The following is a 12946-nucleotide window of genomic DNA, read 5'->3' on the forward strand; positions in this document are numbered from 1 at the left end:
GCTGAAGACCTGTTGCAGAGCTTACCCTTTCCAACACCTTAGAATGTTAACTCTGCAGGCTGCCTGCAGCTACTCAACCCAGCTTGGTTCTAAGAGTACCCCAAAAGGAAAGGGCAGCGGCCCCCACATTGAGACATGCTGTTCACAGCCCCAGCTGCCAGCTCCATCCCAAGCAGCAGGATGCACCTGAAGGTGAGGAGCAGCGTAGAGTAAGCTACAAACCCTGCTGGGTTCTCATTTTCTCAGATACTAAAATGCTAACACCAAAGGAGAAGATTCCAGGTTTAACAGATGGTTTCTCTGCATTTTCTGTCACTGATGCCAGAACTGGTTCCTTTGCATTCTGTTTGGAACAAGTTGCCAGAGAGGAGGTGCAAGCACTCGGCATGTTTCCAGGAGACAGACACTGCCGCTGCCCTGGAGACAGGTATGGGCTCAGGGAAGACTAGGAAAAAAGAAGCTGCATTCTAGATCAAATCAACAATACTAACACATCCAAAGCCAGCCTGGCTGGGACCCTGGGTAGCCTGATCTAGCACAAGATGTCTCTGACCATGCTAGAGGGTTGGAACTGAACGGTCTTTAAGGTCTCTTTCAACCCAAGGCATCCTATGATTCTGTGATTCAAGGCAGTCACTCAGCTCACCAGGATAACAGCATCTCCTCACTGCAGATTCCTTGGCATCCTTCCCACAGGGGCAAGCGGCCAGCAAGTGCTGCCCTGGGCTGTGCAACACAAGTGACAGAGTCATGGCTCCTCCTCAGCCTGCAGAACACTGGGAAAAGTGAATCCTTTCTCCCTCCTCAATGCTCTGACCCTGCTCTATGAACCTCAGCTGAGCAATACTCTCCTATTAGCACCAATGTTTGTCCCTATTAGCACCAGTGTTCATCCCTTCAGCATCTAGCAGAAGAAGAAATACCACGCTTGGTCTATGGATAAAGCTCTTCCCAGTACAAGTTTGCTTTCCAGAAAAGTGTATTTTTTTTTCCATTTTGTTTTTAACCAAGTATGTATCTTTGTAACTATATTGGATTTTATTTGGAGCCCTGCAAAGAAAAAAAATAATATATCAAGAAAGGAAAATAAACCTTGTCTTGGCTTATTCTCCTCCTTTTAGATACGATATTTTGGCACTTGCAGAAAGTGAACTTGCAAAGATGCAGAAAGAGCTGCTTCTGAGCACAATACTACACTGCAAGCTCATGTCCCATTAGGACAGAGCTACAGTAGGCAGACTTTAGACAGCAAGTGGTTAAGCAGCTCAGCACTGTCCACGGATGGTCTGAAAGGCAACTGTTGATTTTCAGCACTGCAGGAAGAATAATCAATGTTACTCAAATCCAAAAAAAAAGAGAAAAAGCCTCTTGCCAAGGGTTTCTTCTGAGGTCATAAATACCCTTGTGGATTAGGAAGGGCAGCAGAACAAATCCAGAGATTAGCAGAGGAGAAAAGTTGAACAGAAAATGTGTGACACAGGGGGATTAGTGCTCCGAAGAAGAAAAGTAAGTTATAAAAAACCAAGATCCTGAGTAGAATTCACAGTAGGTATAACCTGCTGTTAGGACTGGTTTGCTTCTTTTTCTATAGCTGTAAAAAAAAAAATGTTGTTCACATAGAGCTGATTAAAAGACTCTATAGGAGATCCCGATGGAAGAAGAAGGTATGGGAAAGTTACAAAGTGATTCAGAAAACATTGAGTTTCCTTCCTAAACTTAAAACTTCTGAAATGGTAAATGACATCCAGAAAGACATCACAAGGAAGGTTTTTAATGTTTCCTTCAGTGAACTGGGTCAGCTCTAGTCCCATTACTGAGCTGACAGCTCTATTAATCAATCATGTGGGAGAGCAGGCACTGCAGAAGGAATGGAAGGGAAATGCCATCCTCAGTGAATGCCCAAGTTAACCCAGAACACAGAAAATACTGCAGCCCTGCAGGCAGCACAGCCTGAATAAGCAAGGGGAGGGCTGCGGGGGCAGCTCTCTGAAGCTTTTAGTGCTTAATTATAGCACTGGATAAACATTCAAAACATCAAGATTGGACATCACTGCAAATATTTATTTTACTTTTTTAGTAACTACTGGATACAAAGTTAAAACGAAGGAAAAGCGTACTTCTGAATGTTTCTCTTGGACCCATGTAAACAAGCACTGCATAACTTCCCTCCTTTTGGCAGTGAGATTATTAAGTAGAAAAGCTGATCCGCATAGAAACATACACCAGGAAGCATGGCTACCATCCCTTACCCTTAGGGCTGAGGAAACCCAGATCTGGACTCGTACCACACAGCTCAGGCTCAGCTTCAGGACAATTCCAGCACCAACAGAAGGTGCTCCTGGGTGCAGAGCTGCATCTCTGGGAAATCACCAGTGTCTGCTGTGATCTTCCTCTAAACAAAGCTCCCAGCTGGTAAGCATGACACACAGCCAGGCTTCTGTCAGCCTCTTCTGTGGATAATGAGCACTAAAGCATCTGGTTTTCTGGGGGCATTTTCCACCCTAAAAAGGCTCTGGATGATGCAGAGTTGAAGGTGAACACAGGGATCAACCAGCACACGCTTAATCCAGCCACCTCATCATTTCACTGAACTTATTTGTGTTTCTGTTGTGTTTAAAGAGTTTAACTACATGCGTCGAGAGCATTAACAGGCAGGGTAGAAAGTCCTCATGCTTGTTATTTGCCCCCTGTCCAAGAAAATTAGGATCTGTTCTGGAAAAAAATGAAACAAAATTGAAACACATTACTGTCAAAGTGTGCTCCTTCATCCAAACACACTCTGGAACATTGCTTATGAGTACTGTGTGCCTAGTAAATGTTAACACAACAGCACAAAACAAAGGTGGAGAAAGTACACTGAAATACAACAGGGATAAAAAGCAGCTTTAAGAGAGTGTCTGAAGGGAAAATAAAAATAGGTAAGGCTATCTTTAAATAAGGAGATGCCATGCTCAGGCTGATCTTCATCATATACTAAGCTGCAGGAGCAGAAATCAGAAGAGAGACCAGGAAGAAATTGCAATATTCCCATTCATCCTGTTCTAGAGAATATTATTTATGGGAGAATGAAGTTGCTTTTCAATTACAAACCATTACTTCAGCTTGAGACCATGGCTCCCAGTGAGACAACATGATGGAACTGTTCCTTCTAATGATGAATTTAACTGCATTTTGAAATGAACATAATCATATGTTAACAAAGATAAAGCAGCCCCAGAGTTTTCAAACTGAGTATGCACAATGTATGGAGAACCACCAACACGCACAGAACATTTGGGGGCAAATTTCCATTAAGTACTTGACAACAAGCACTGCTGCACCACTGCTGAGAAGGTTTGACAGTCTCATAGTATTATTTAGCCACAGCCAGATATTAAATAGGAAACAAAACTGTATAACCAGGAGACATTTGGTCACAAGACTCAGGAGTACAAACACTAGTTGTGAGGGTATTCCTGAGCAGGAATAACTAACATGAAATTTGCTAATAGAAATACTCAATCCAGCTGGGTAAGCTTAAATTACAGGATAAAAGGGTGTATAGCCCAGCATTTTTCATGATCTCAGAATGACGAATTGATAAACTAAAGGAAGTAATTAGCAAAGACAGCTGAGCTGTGAAAAGCTCAAGGATGTGAACGTAAAAGAGGCTTAACGTTTCCTACATACATATGAAATAGTAAAGTTTAGGAAATACATTAAGAAAGTAACAAAATTACAGAACCCCTGTTCAGTAAGGGAAGGTTTACATTAGAAACAGGAATAACACCAAATGTTATTGATATTTTACTTCCATTTTCAGCAAGAATAACGACGCTAACTGGGAGCAAAGGCAGCAGCAAAGACAGGTACCCATTGGTATCTCAACCACCTGTCAAAACCAGAACTCAGGGAGTGAGATCATCTCACCTAAGTTTAAAGAGTCAATAACTATATTTTAAGCTTCTAAAAGTGGTCAAATACCTTGAGGTTTTAAATTCACCTAGCTTGCTTTAGATTCTTATTCTAGGACGAGGAATCGTGCCTGAAATATGTCTGACCAGAGAAGCCTGGCTGAATGGCACAGATGTCAGCTGCCTCTGAAGAGCACAACATGCTGAGGTCAGGGGAAGGCATCTCTTCTATAATTGGACGCTTACAAATAATAATAAAAAGCAACACTCTAGAAAACAAAATCCAATTAACTGAAGCATGGCATATGAAATCACAGGATGGCAATAGAAGGGTTCCAAATAACTGTATCCATTACAGAATGCTTCCCAACTGTTAAATATTTGGGAAAGAGGAGGAGGGGAAAAATGACTGTTATGGACTATGCAGCTGACCTAGTACTACATAAGCTTCTCAACACATGAGAAGATGTCAGAAAATAATCACATCTCCAGAGGTAAATAAATAAAATTAAGGAAACAAACATAGTGAAACATGACACAGATCTACAAAAGATAGGTCAGGGATCCCTCGCTGTATGACCACCAATCCCGTAGACAGAAAATTCAGCAAAGCTCATCTCTCAGACTACAGTGAAGAATCCCATTAGGCAAGCTAGGGAAAGATAAGGACAAACAGAAGAACAGGAAGGTGAAAGGGGAGCTAAATACAAGATGAAAACTGCTTGCACGCTGAAAGCATGCACCCTTGGCATTCTTTGGGCGCTGGTCTTGTGACCATTTTATTTAATACCTTCATTAGTGGCCTTAAGCACAATAAGTAGATTACTGACAGACCTTAATAATTACCCAGAAGTGTAAATGACACCAACACTCAGAGAGAAGCATAATACAGAAAGGTGAATTAAACAAAAAAAAGGGACAAATGGTACAACAGGACTAAATGCAGAATGAAAAGCTGCACGTAGTTGGGCTAATGATTAAAACAAACAAACAATCTGCCCTTTTCTCAGGGCAAGATGTGAGCATCATTACTAACATAGGGCAGTGGCAAAGATAAATACAATTCTACCAAGATCAGAAGTGTGTACACTGGATGAGCTTTGTAAAAGGTAAGTTAAAATACAAGGTGTTACTGAGACCCCAAATGGAACAACTGCACACAGAAAAGGTCATTTGTGTCCAGACATAAAAACTGAAAATGAAACTAACTGCTTGAGAATTCAACCAAGCATTAAAATACATGTGCGTGTGTATAATACTTATCTCTTGGGGGCTGGGGAGGGGAGAACTCATCTCAAGAGTCTAGAAACTCTCTTCCACACTTTTTTCCCATGGTCACAGGACTTATAACTGCGTAGGAGTACTCAGGCTAATGCAGATTCTTAGAGTGTTACTCACTTTCTGGTAAGAAAAGGCTTACCAAACATAAACAGTACTCCTGTACTTAAATGCTGATGCACTTTATTATCTGAGTTTGTGTTCTGGGGCACGCAATATGACACATCTGCTACCCAGGAACACATATGGTCCAGGAGCTCCATAAAGATTCTTCTAGGAACAAAAGGAGAAAGAGGTGCAGAAGTGGAGATCAAATGGAGAAGCCTCAAGCTTCAAATTATTCACACTCAGCTTCATATTTCAGTTCCATTACAAATGAGCAAGAGAAAAAAAAAGACCATCAGAAACCATCATTCAGGGGAAGCAGGTGAAGAGGCACTTTTTCATCTAGCCATAAAAGACGACTGGCACCCTCCATAATCCCAAGTTCTCTCCACACACATCTTGAAGCCTTCCCCAGCAGATGGAGAAGACCCCACTAGACTTCTACAAGGATGCAGCAGGTTTTGTTTTTTTCCTCCTTACAACGGGTGCTTTGACTTAAAGGTAAATCAACCACATGAAATTAGGTCACAGTTTAATTTTAATTAGTTAATGACAGTTTCAGGTGCCAATCCAATTGTCAAAGCTTTAAAATGACACTGCCCGCCCCCTACTATTCATTTTCTTTTTCCCTTTCACTGTTTGAAAGGCTCAGATGAACAGGAAAATGACTTCCTATTCAGGGAAGATAGTGAATGTGGTGGTAATTAAATGGGCTAAAAAAGAACATCTGAATTTGTACTTCTTATTCTTCACTCAGCTGTTTTTACAGGAGTCTCAGATGTTTCTGTCACAGCAAAAGGTAAATCATCCTCAGAAAATTCTATTAATTGCTGGCATGCCTTCAATAGATGCTAAATCCAAGCTCTAGCATTTTTTAACAGACAAATATAGGAAGAGAACAGTTAAAATATAATAACAGTGCTAGAGCATGAAAAGCCCATGTGAATAGCTTATGTCTCTGTCTCATGACAGAGGATACCAGATAAAATTATTAAAGGTCTCTTGTGATAACTTAGCTATCAAAACACGTCTGCATGCATGCTCTCATCCTAAGCCACTTATCTTGATGGTCAAAACCAAGTGTCTGTCAAGCCACCCTAACAAATTCCTACCTTCCTCTAGTCAATCAGAACTGATGATGTTTCACTGGTTCTCACTTTCTTCCCCTTCTCCACCCTTTCACACATGTATAGCTCCAGACTCATTACTGATACCATCCTGGCATCTCTTCTCCAGTACTTTCCCCCAGGCAGGATCCATTCTGCAGCCAACAGGCAGGGCTCAGCCTCACTCCCATACCCCCCTGGTCTCTCACTCTCAGACACCCCCCATCTCTGCTGATATGTTTTTTCTTACCTCAGCCCTGTTTTTCATTGTAGTTGAACCTTAAGCTCATAATAATAGTTTCTGCTTTCTACTTCTGGCTCACTTATGCTTTTACTCCTGTTCCAGCTCTCTCCAAGTTCCCACCTTTAGTTGTTCTCTAAATATTACCACCCAGTTGCCAGAACCACAATTCAGAAGACATCCGTTTTCTCAGGCTCTTTTGCAATCCAGATCTTGCAGATTTCTTTTGTGTCTTATCTCTCCTAGATCAAAGGGAAGCCCTCCTGTTCTCACTTTCAATACTCTCAAGCTTATCGTCTCCCACCTCTCATTCACTTCCACTTCTGAGAAGTTCTTCATAGGCATTCACAGAACTCTATCATTATTAGACTTCATATTCTTTCTTCCGCTTCCTGCTTCACCATGCTGACTACAAAACTTTTGCTGAAGTTGCATAAAGTCCCTATTTCAGAAACAGACAAAATAAAAGGTCCATGATGATAACCAAGACTATCCTGTACTGCTTCCTTACCCTCCATAACCTATCTGCTGTCCCTTGTCTCACCAAGCAAATTCTGCAGGGATGCTTTTTCCCCTTGTCACATTTGTGAGGTGCCCACCAGACTGGCTGCCAAAGCACAACAAGGGCTTTGAACCACTGGGTCCCACAAGCCTGCGTTCCCCTGCCATTTATCCAGAGGGCTGCCTGACTCCATCTGCTGGACCCACCACAGATAAGCATTCAGATCCCAAGACCATCAGCAATGGCAGCAAAGCCCCTGAGCTCTGGATATACCAAGTACTGATTCCATGCAGGCAACATAAAGAGACAAACTGTTGTTCTTCTGCACATATTAACTCCTGGCTAAATTAAAGCCTTCTATGTACTTCCATGCTTGCTGCTCTCCTTATATTCAGAATAAGGTTAATTAATCCCACAGAGAAATACACACTGGTGCAACACTGAACCTATATTGATGTGGCTACACGGCTTCCAGATGGTCATCAAAGAGCCTAAACTGCTACAGGCAGAGTAAGATTAACAGGAGCCAGGTGAGCAGAATGGCATCTCACCTGAAGTTAGAGATTATGACGTTGTTCATAGTAAAAAAACATGCATAAACGTATTTCACATATTCATACATGTTTTCTTTCTCTTCTTCCCTATGAACTAGTTAACATATGATATGTCTTATGATACGCCAAAGAAGTCTCCACACATTGCCACTCCAAGCCAACTTCTCATACTCAAAACTCGAGCTGGGCTTCATGCATTTCCCCCTGCCCTATTCCCACCTGTGCAGTCCCTCAGTGCCTGGAGGAAGTGCCTACACTTTGGGGAGGTAAGGGATGCTGGAACCCTTATAGTGCAGCTAACAGACACAGCTTCATACTCAGAATCGCTCACAGACACTGGCCCTTTGGCCCAAAACACCAACACCAGCTCCTCCTGTTCCTTTCCCATGCACAAGAGTTAAGCACAATGGCACAAGCTGTTACCTCCTAGTTGTCTGAGCAGGAAAAACTGAGACCACACATTTCACAGATAACACCACTTGTACACTCAGACACCTTCATGTCTAACTGAAAAAGAGCCTGTCATAAGAAATGTGTTTCCTGAAGGACTGTTTGTCTGGTCTCCAATGTTCATCTAAGCAAAATATCCTGAAACCCTTTGGGAACAAGTGTATGTGAAACTCCCAGGCCAAATTTAAATTTCCAAATGAATAAACACTTTACTTATTAAAAATAAAGAAGTGAACAAGCTTTCTATTTTCATTTATGGCAAGATTTACATAGGGGTATGCTTCATAAAACATCAGGGAAAATGCACTTAACGAGGATTTTAATGGACCATGCTGGGAAAACAAACAAAAATAGTAATTTACACTTATTGCATCCCGAGTTATTGTACCTCTTCAATTCAAGGCTGAGACCTACACAGCAGAGGTAGACGTTCCTCCTGCCTCTGTCACCTGATGCACAACCGCGGTGATAAGCAAGCTTTAATGAGTATGAGACCTTCACTGCAATGAAAATCATGCTGCCACAAAACAGGAAGTGCTGCCGGATCCACATGCGTGTGTTGAATTGCTGAACTCCAAGCCGAGTCCTCAGGAAAACACACAAACCAGGAACAATGGAGGTGTTCTCCAAGCCGTGGCTGTAGGCACTGGGAGCGTCCTTCAGCTCTGAGATTCCAGAGTCTACCAAACATCACTACTTAAGCACAACAGTGGGAACTGATTTGTGAAAGACATGACTGTTTGGGACTGACTGTTGTGGGTTTGGCTGGGGCAGAGTCAGACTTCTCTACAACAGCCTGCATATTAATGCATTACACTGGTGACCAAAGCAGCTCTGGTACCACACTGATACTCTAGCTACTGCAGAGGGGATGCTGCTTGCCATTTAAAGTCCTGGTATGTGATAAAATGGGGGAAGTTGTTCCAAAATTGCTCAGAGAGAGGCTGGGCAACGCTCTGCTGGTGATGCACAATTCCTTTCACATCTTTATGTATCTTTTTGAATCCTTTTCTCCTTCACCCAGTAAACTACGCATGAGATTTCTTTCTTCACTTTTGCCCTTTTGATTCTCCTTCCTTTCCTGCTGGGGGGAGCAAGCAAGCAACTTGGGGAAAGGAGGAGACAAGGGGGCTTTAGTGCTGGCAGGGGTCAGTCCTCCCATGGGTGTACAGACCGTCTTCCAAATCTGAGTTCAAGCTATTGTGAAAGCACAGATTTAAATTAATGCTATAAGGGCAATTCAGAAGTAAAAAATGCATTCTAAAAGATCAGGCTGGTAGAGGCAGTTATTCCTATTGTTTAGGTAACCAGAGTGTTTTTTAAAAAAAGTCCCCTTCCTATCTCTATGCAGTCACCTGCAGTCATTCTTCTGAGCTGGAAAGACATAGCAACTACAGACTTACTTATAACTACATTTTGCATATTTATGGCAACATGACATTTTCAGTTGTGTAATTTAAAAAGGAAACTCATTTCAATATTGATTGATCTCGAGTTTTGACATTCCATTTTTTCCTTATTACATATTTTCCTCCAGTTATTTCAACTGCTCAAGTTTCCACATCCTCCGAGTAACATTCAAATTACACTGACCGAATGTGCCCTTTCAAGCTCCAACACAGAAAAATCTCTAATGTATGGCAAAGAAGATGGCCAACGGGCATTCCCAGTTCCCTAAGAAAACGTGTTGGCTATCTGCTAATCATACCCTAGCTCAGCCATGTTGTTTCTCACACACTGCTGAATGAGGGCTGACTAAGGAGAGATCCAAGGCAGCAATCCCTTTGCTCACATGGCCCTTGGCACCTGGCACAACAACCTCTGCAAGGAAGGAGATGTCAGGTGTGAGTGTGGGATGGTGAGACTTTTGCAGGGAGGAGGACAGACCTTTGCACTCACACAGCTGATGCCAGCGTTGCAGACATGGGTTAAAGGTGAACACAAAAACCAGAGAAGCAATTGATTTTAATAAGGTGTGTGACTTGAAGCAAATATCAAAGGGGGGTAATATGGAAGACTAGAATTCTCTAAATTCTAAGTGAAATTTGAGTGCAACGATTTGAAGTTGATAAACTTTCTCTTCTGATAGCAGTAGTTTAGCTGAAGACAGAAGTCATTTCAGAAATCAGTACATAAGCTTAGACACTGTCCTCTTAATAACTATAAAATGTCAAATGTGGAGAAGGAAAAACAGCTCCAAGTATGTCATCCTCAGGCCTCCAACCTGCACACTGGTCTGTCTCTCTTTAGCAAGACCACGCCTTCAACAACAGATCAGTGGGAGGAGATGGGAGATGGAAAGACTTAAAAAGAAAGTGTTACTCCAACTCTACTATATCGTACATAAAACACAACAATACTGACCTAGCAGAGATACAGAAGACCTGTCTGGGTTCCAAAATACAACAAACATTTGTCTTCTTTGCCAAAGGCAAGCAGCAACTGGGGATGCCACTCAGGGGATAAAGCGGCACTATGCCACAATTTGAGGATGACTCCCAGGGGAAACGTAATACATAAGAATAAAAGATGAATGCCATCTGAGAACCTTTTCAGAGTGGGCTAAGCATTCTTTAGGAGGAGCAGTAAAATTAAGGATGCCAAAAAAATCTGCCAACATAGTTCTCCAAAATTTACTTGAGCGTGCAAATGAATTGACATGGAAAAGGCTTCGTCTGAATAAGCATGGAAAACCCACAAAGAAACCCCCTGAGGGCAGAACCCAGAACAAGAGAGTCGCCAAAAAGGTATTTTGTGGAAATGAGTATTTTCCTAGGACTAACTGTGTACCCTTTGAAATGCTTCTAAGAGTCTGCAGGGCAATTTCACACACCGGAATGAGAATTTCAAATACTGTCTCAAGCATTACATAGCATAGCAGGAAAAAAAAAAAAAAAAAAAAGAAAAAAAAAAGAAAAAACCCACCTAGAGGCTTTTCTTATTTTATTTTGTCCCAATACCTGCTCTAAAACTAATTTTCTTATAATACCTGTAAACCTACCCTGCAGCAAAATCTGCATTTTAGGGAAAGGTATCGCACTATAAGACCAGAATAAAAACACACAATTCTTTTCAGCACTGAACCTGCAAAGCACAAATGCTCCATAAAGCCAAAAACTGTTGCTTTTCTTTTTTTTAACCACTGTTCGCTCAGCAGGTGAGTGTTTCAATACGAATATACTAAAGTGAGAGCAGAAGCACATGTGTCTTAAAAACAGACCTCTGTGCAAACATGCAAGGAGCAGCATTACAGGAAGCTCTTTGGCTACAAGTTGTGGGAGCTCAACTAGAAAAGGCTTCTCAAAGTGCAAATGGGAGGGAAGGGAGAAAAAAACTTCTGTATTAAAACAGGCTTAATATAAAGTAAATTATAGTCCCTAAAGCACCATTAAATCAATACATGATATCACCCTAATGACATGGAATGGAAACAATGTCTTCTGTGCTTTTCAGTACTGCCAGGAAAAGAGCACAACGCTGGAAGGCACATGGCAACCAGCAACAAAAACCAGGTTCAATTCCCACAAAAGAAAAGCTAAACAGCTGAAAGACCCAAGGCAACATACAACTCTAGGTTCCCAAGTCACAGTTAAATGCTATCAGTCTCCTGGGTGGTTAGTTTAAAACTGTAAGCTTACAACAATAAATCAAGTTACCATAAGATAAAGTCCGTGGATTTACAGCTCATCAACAATGCTGAGGCCAGCTCACTGCAGAGTAACCAAACTTCCACCCAAAATAAGCTTGTGATACGTAAAGAAGCCCTGACATCTGAAAGGTGCCATGCCCTAGAAAGAGAGAATGCCTGAGATGAGAAGTATCCAAGAAGGATTAATTAGGACTTATGTGATGAAAAGGAGAAAGGAAACATATAAGCTGATTATCAAGAAGACTTCTTGGCAGCAAAGCATTTAGATTCTGGAGTAAGCCCCCATAGGAACTGAAGAAAGATTGATCTTAGGAACTTTAAAAGCACAACCAAAAAAAGCCCATACACTGAATAATAGAAAAAAAAAAATACTGGAGAGAATCCTGCACTATGGGGAAACGTAGTGGTGGCTTCTTAACATCTATAGAACTCCTGCTCCAGTTCAACTAAGTGGCAAAGCTCTACGCGGGCCTTTTCACAACTGGGTCCTCTCCTGCTCTGAAAATGATTTAATCCATTCTGTAGAGACTGCCACGTCCACAAGCAAGGTAGGAGCCCAGACAGTGTCTTGGGATACTGATACGCATAGCTTAATACAGATGTGTCACTCAAGCTGCAACTGGAACATTCCACCTGCTCTGAGGTGTAACAAGCACTTCCAAAACTCAGCACAAACAAAAGCAGCACATTTGAATACATACAGCAACAGCTTGAGACCAGAGCAGCAGCTGCCCTGCAGCAACATACTGCTGAGCAACTGCTGTGTTAGCTGTGACCTACAGCTATTTACAAAGGGACATACCAAATGAAACTTATCTTGGTGAAGTGCTGCGTGTTGTGATGTATGTCGTGGTTCCAGGCACTTCCTTGTATCAACTACCAACAACAAGGACTTTTTTTTTCCATAAGTCCAGTCCATTTCATGAAAGGAACAGAGCTGCTCCCTTCAGTCCAGAAACGTAAAGTACCACCCAATTCCTGGCATGTTCCTAGTCTCTATGGCATGTGCACTTCGACTCCAACCAGGCTCCCAGTGCAGGCAGGAACGCCCTGTGCAAATACAGCCCATGTTCTTTGCTGCCTGATAAGAACATACAGGGCACACTGGCTCAGCAGGCAGCAAGGTAAAGAATGTACGCTTCCATAGCACATTCAGTGTTGCATTTCT

The 12946-nt window shown here is 42.0% G+C and overlaps 1 protein-coding gene across 3 annotated transcripts in view; it reads right to left on the reverse strand.

Moving 5' to 3' along the window:
- ITPK1 (inositol-tetrakisphosphate 1-kinase) overlaps nt 1–12946 on the reverse strand; it is a 118685-nt gene that overhangs the window by 65820 nt on the left and 39919 nt on the right. Inside the window, exon 1 of one of the 3 annotated variants that reach the window (XM_032444850.1) lies at nt 2250–2360. The exons of the other annotated variants lie outside the window; for them this stretch is intronic. The gene's annotated coding sequence lies outside the window, so the exon portion shown is untranslated. Of the gene's footprint in view, nt 1–2249; nt 2361–12946 lie in introns of those variants that run through there. 3 annotated transcript variants of the gene reach the window in all.

Source organism: Coturnix japonica, chromosome 5 (genome assembly GCF_001577835.2).
Source record: "Coturnix japonica isolate 7356 chromosome 5, Coturnix japonica 2.1, whole genome shotgun sequence".
NCBI lineage: Eukaryota > Metazoa > Chordata > Aves > Galliformes > Phasianidae > Coturnix > Coturnix japonica.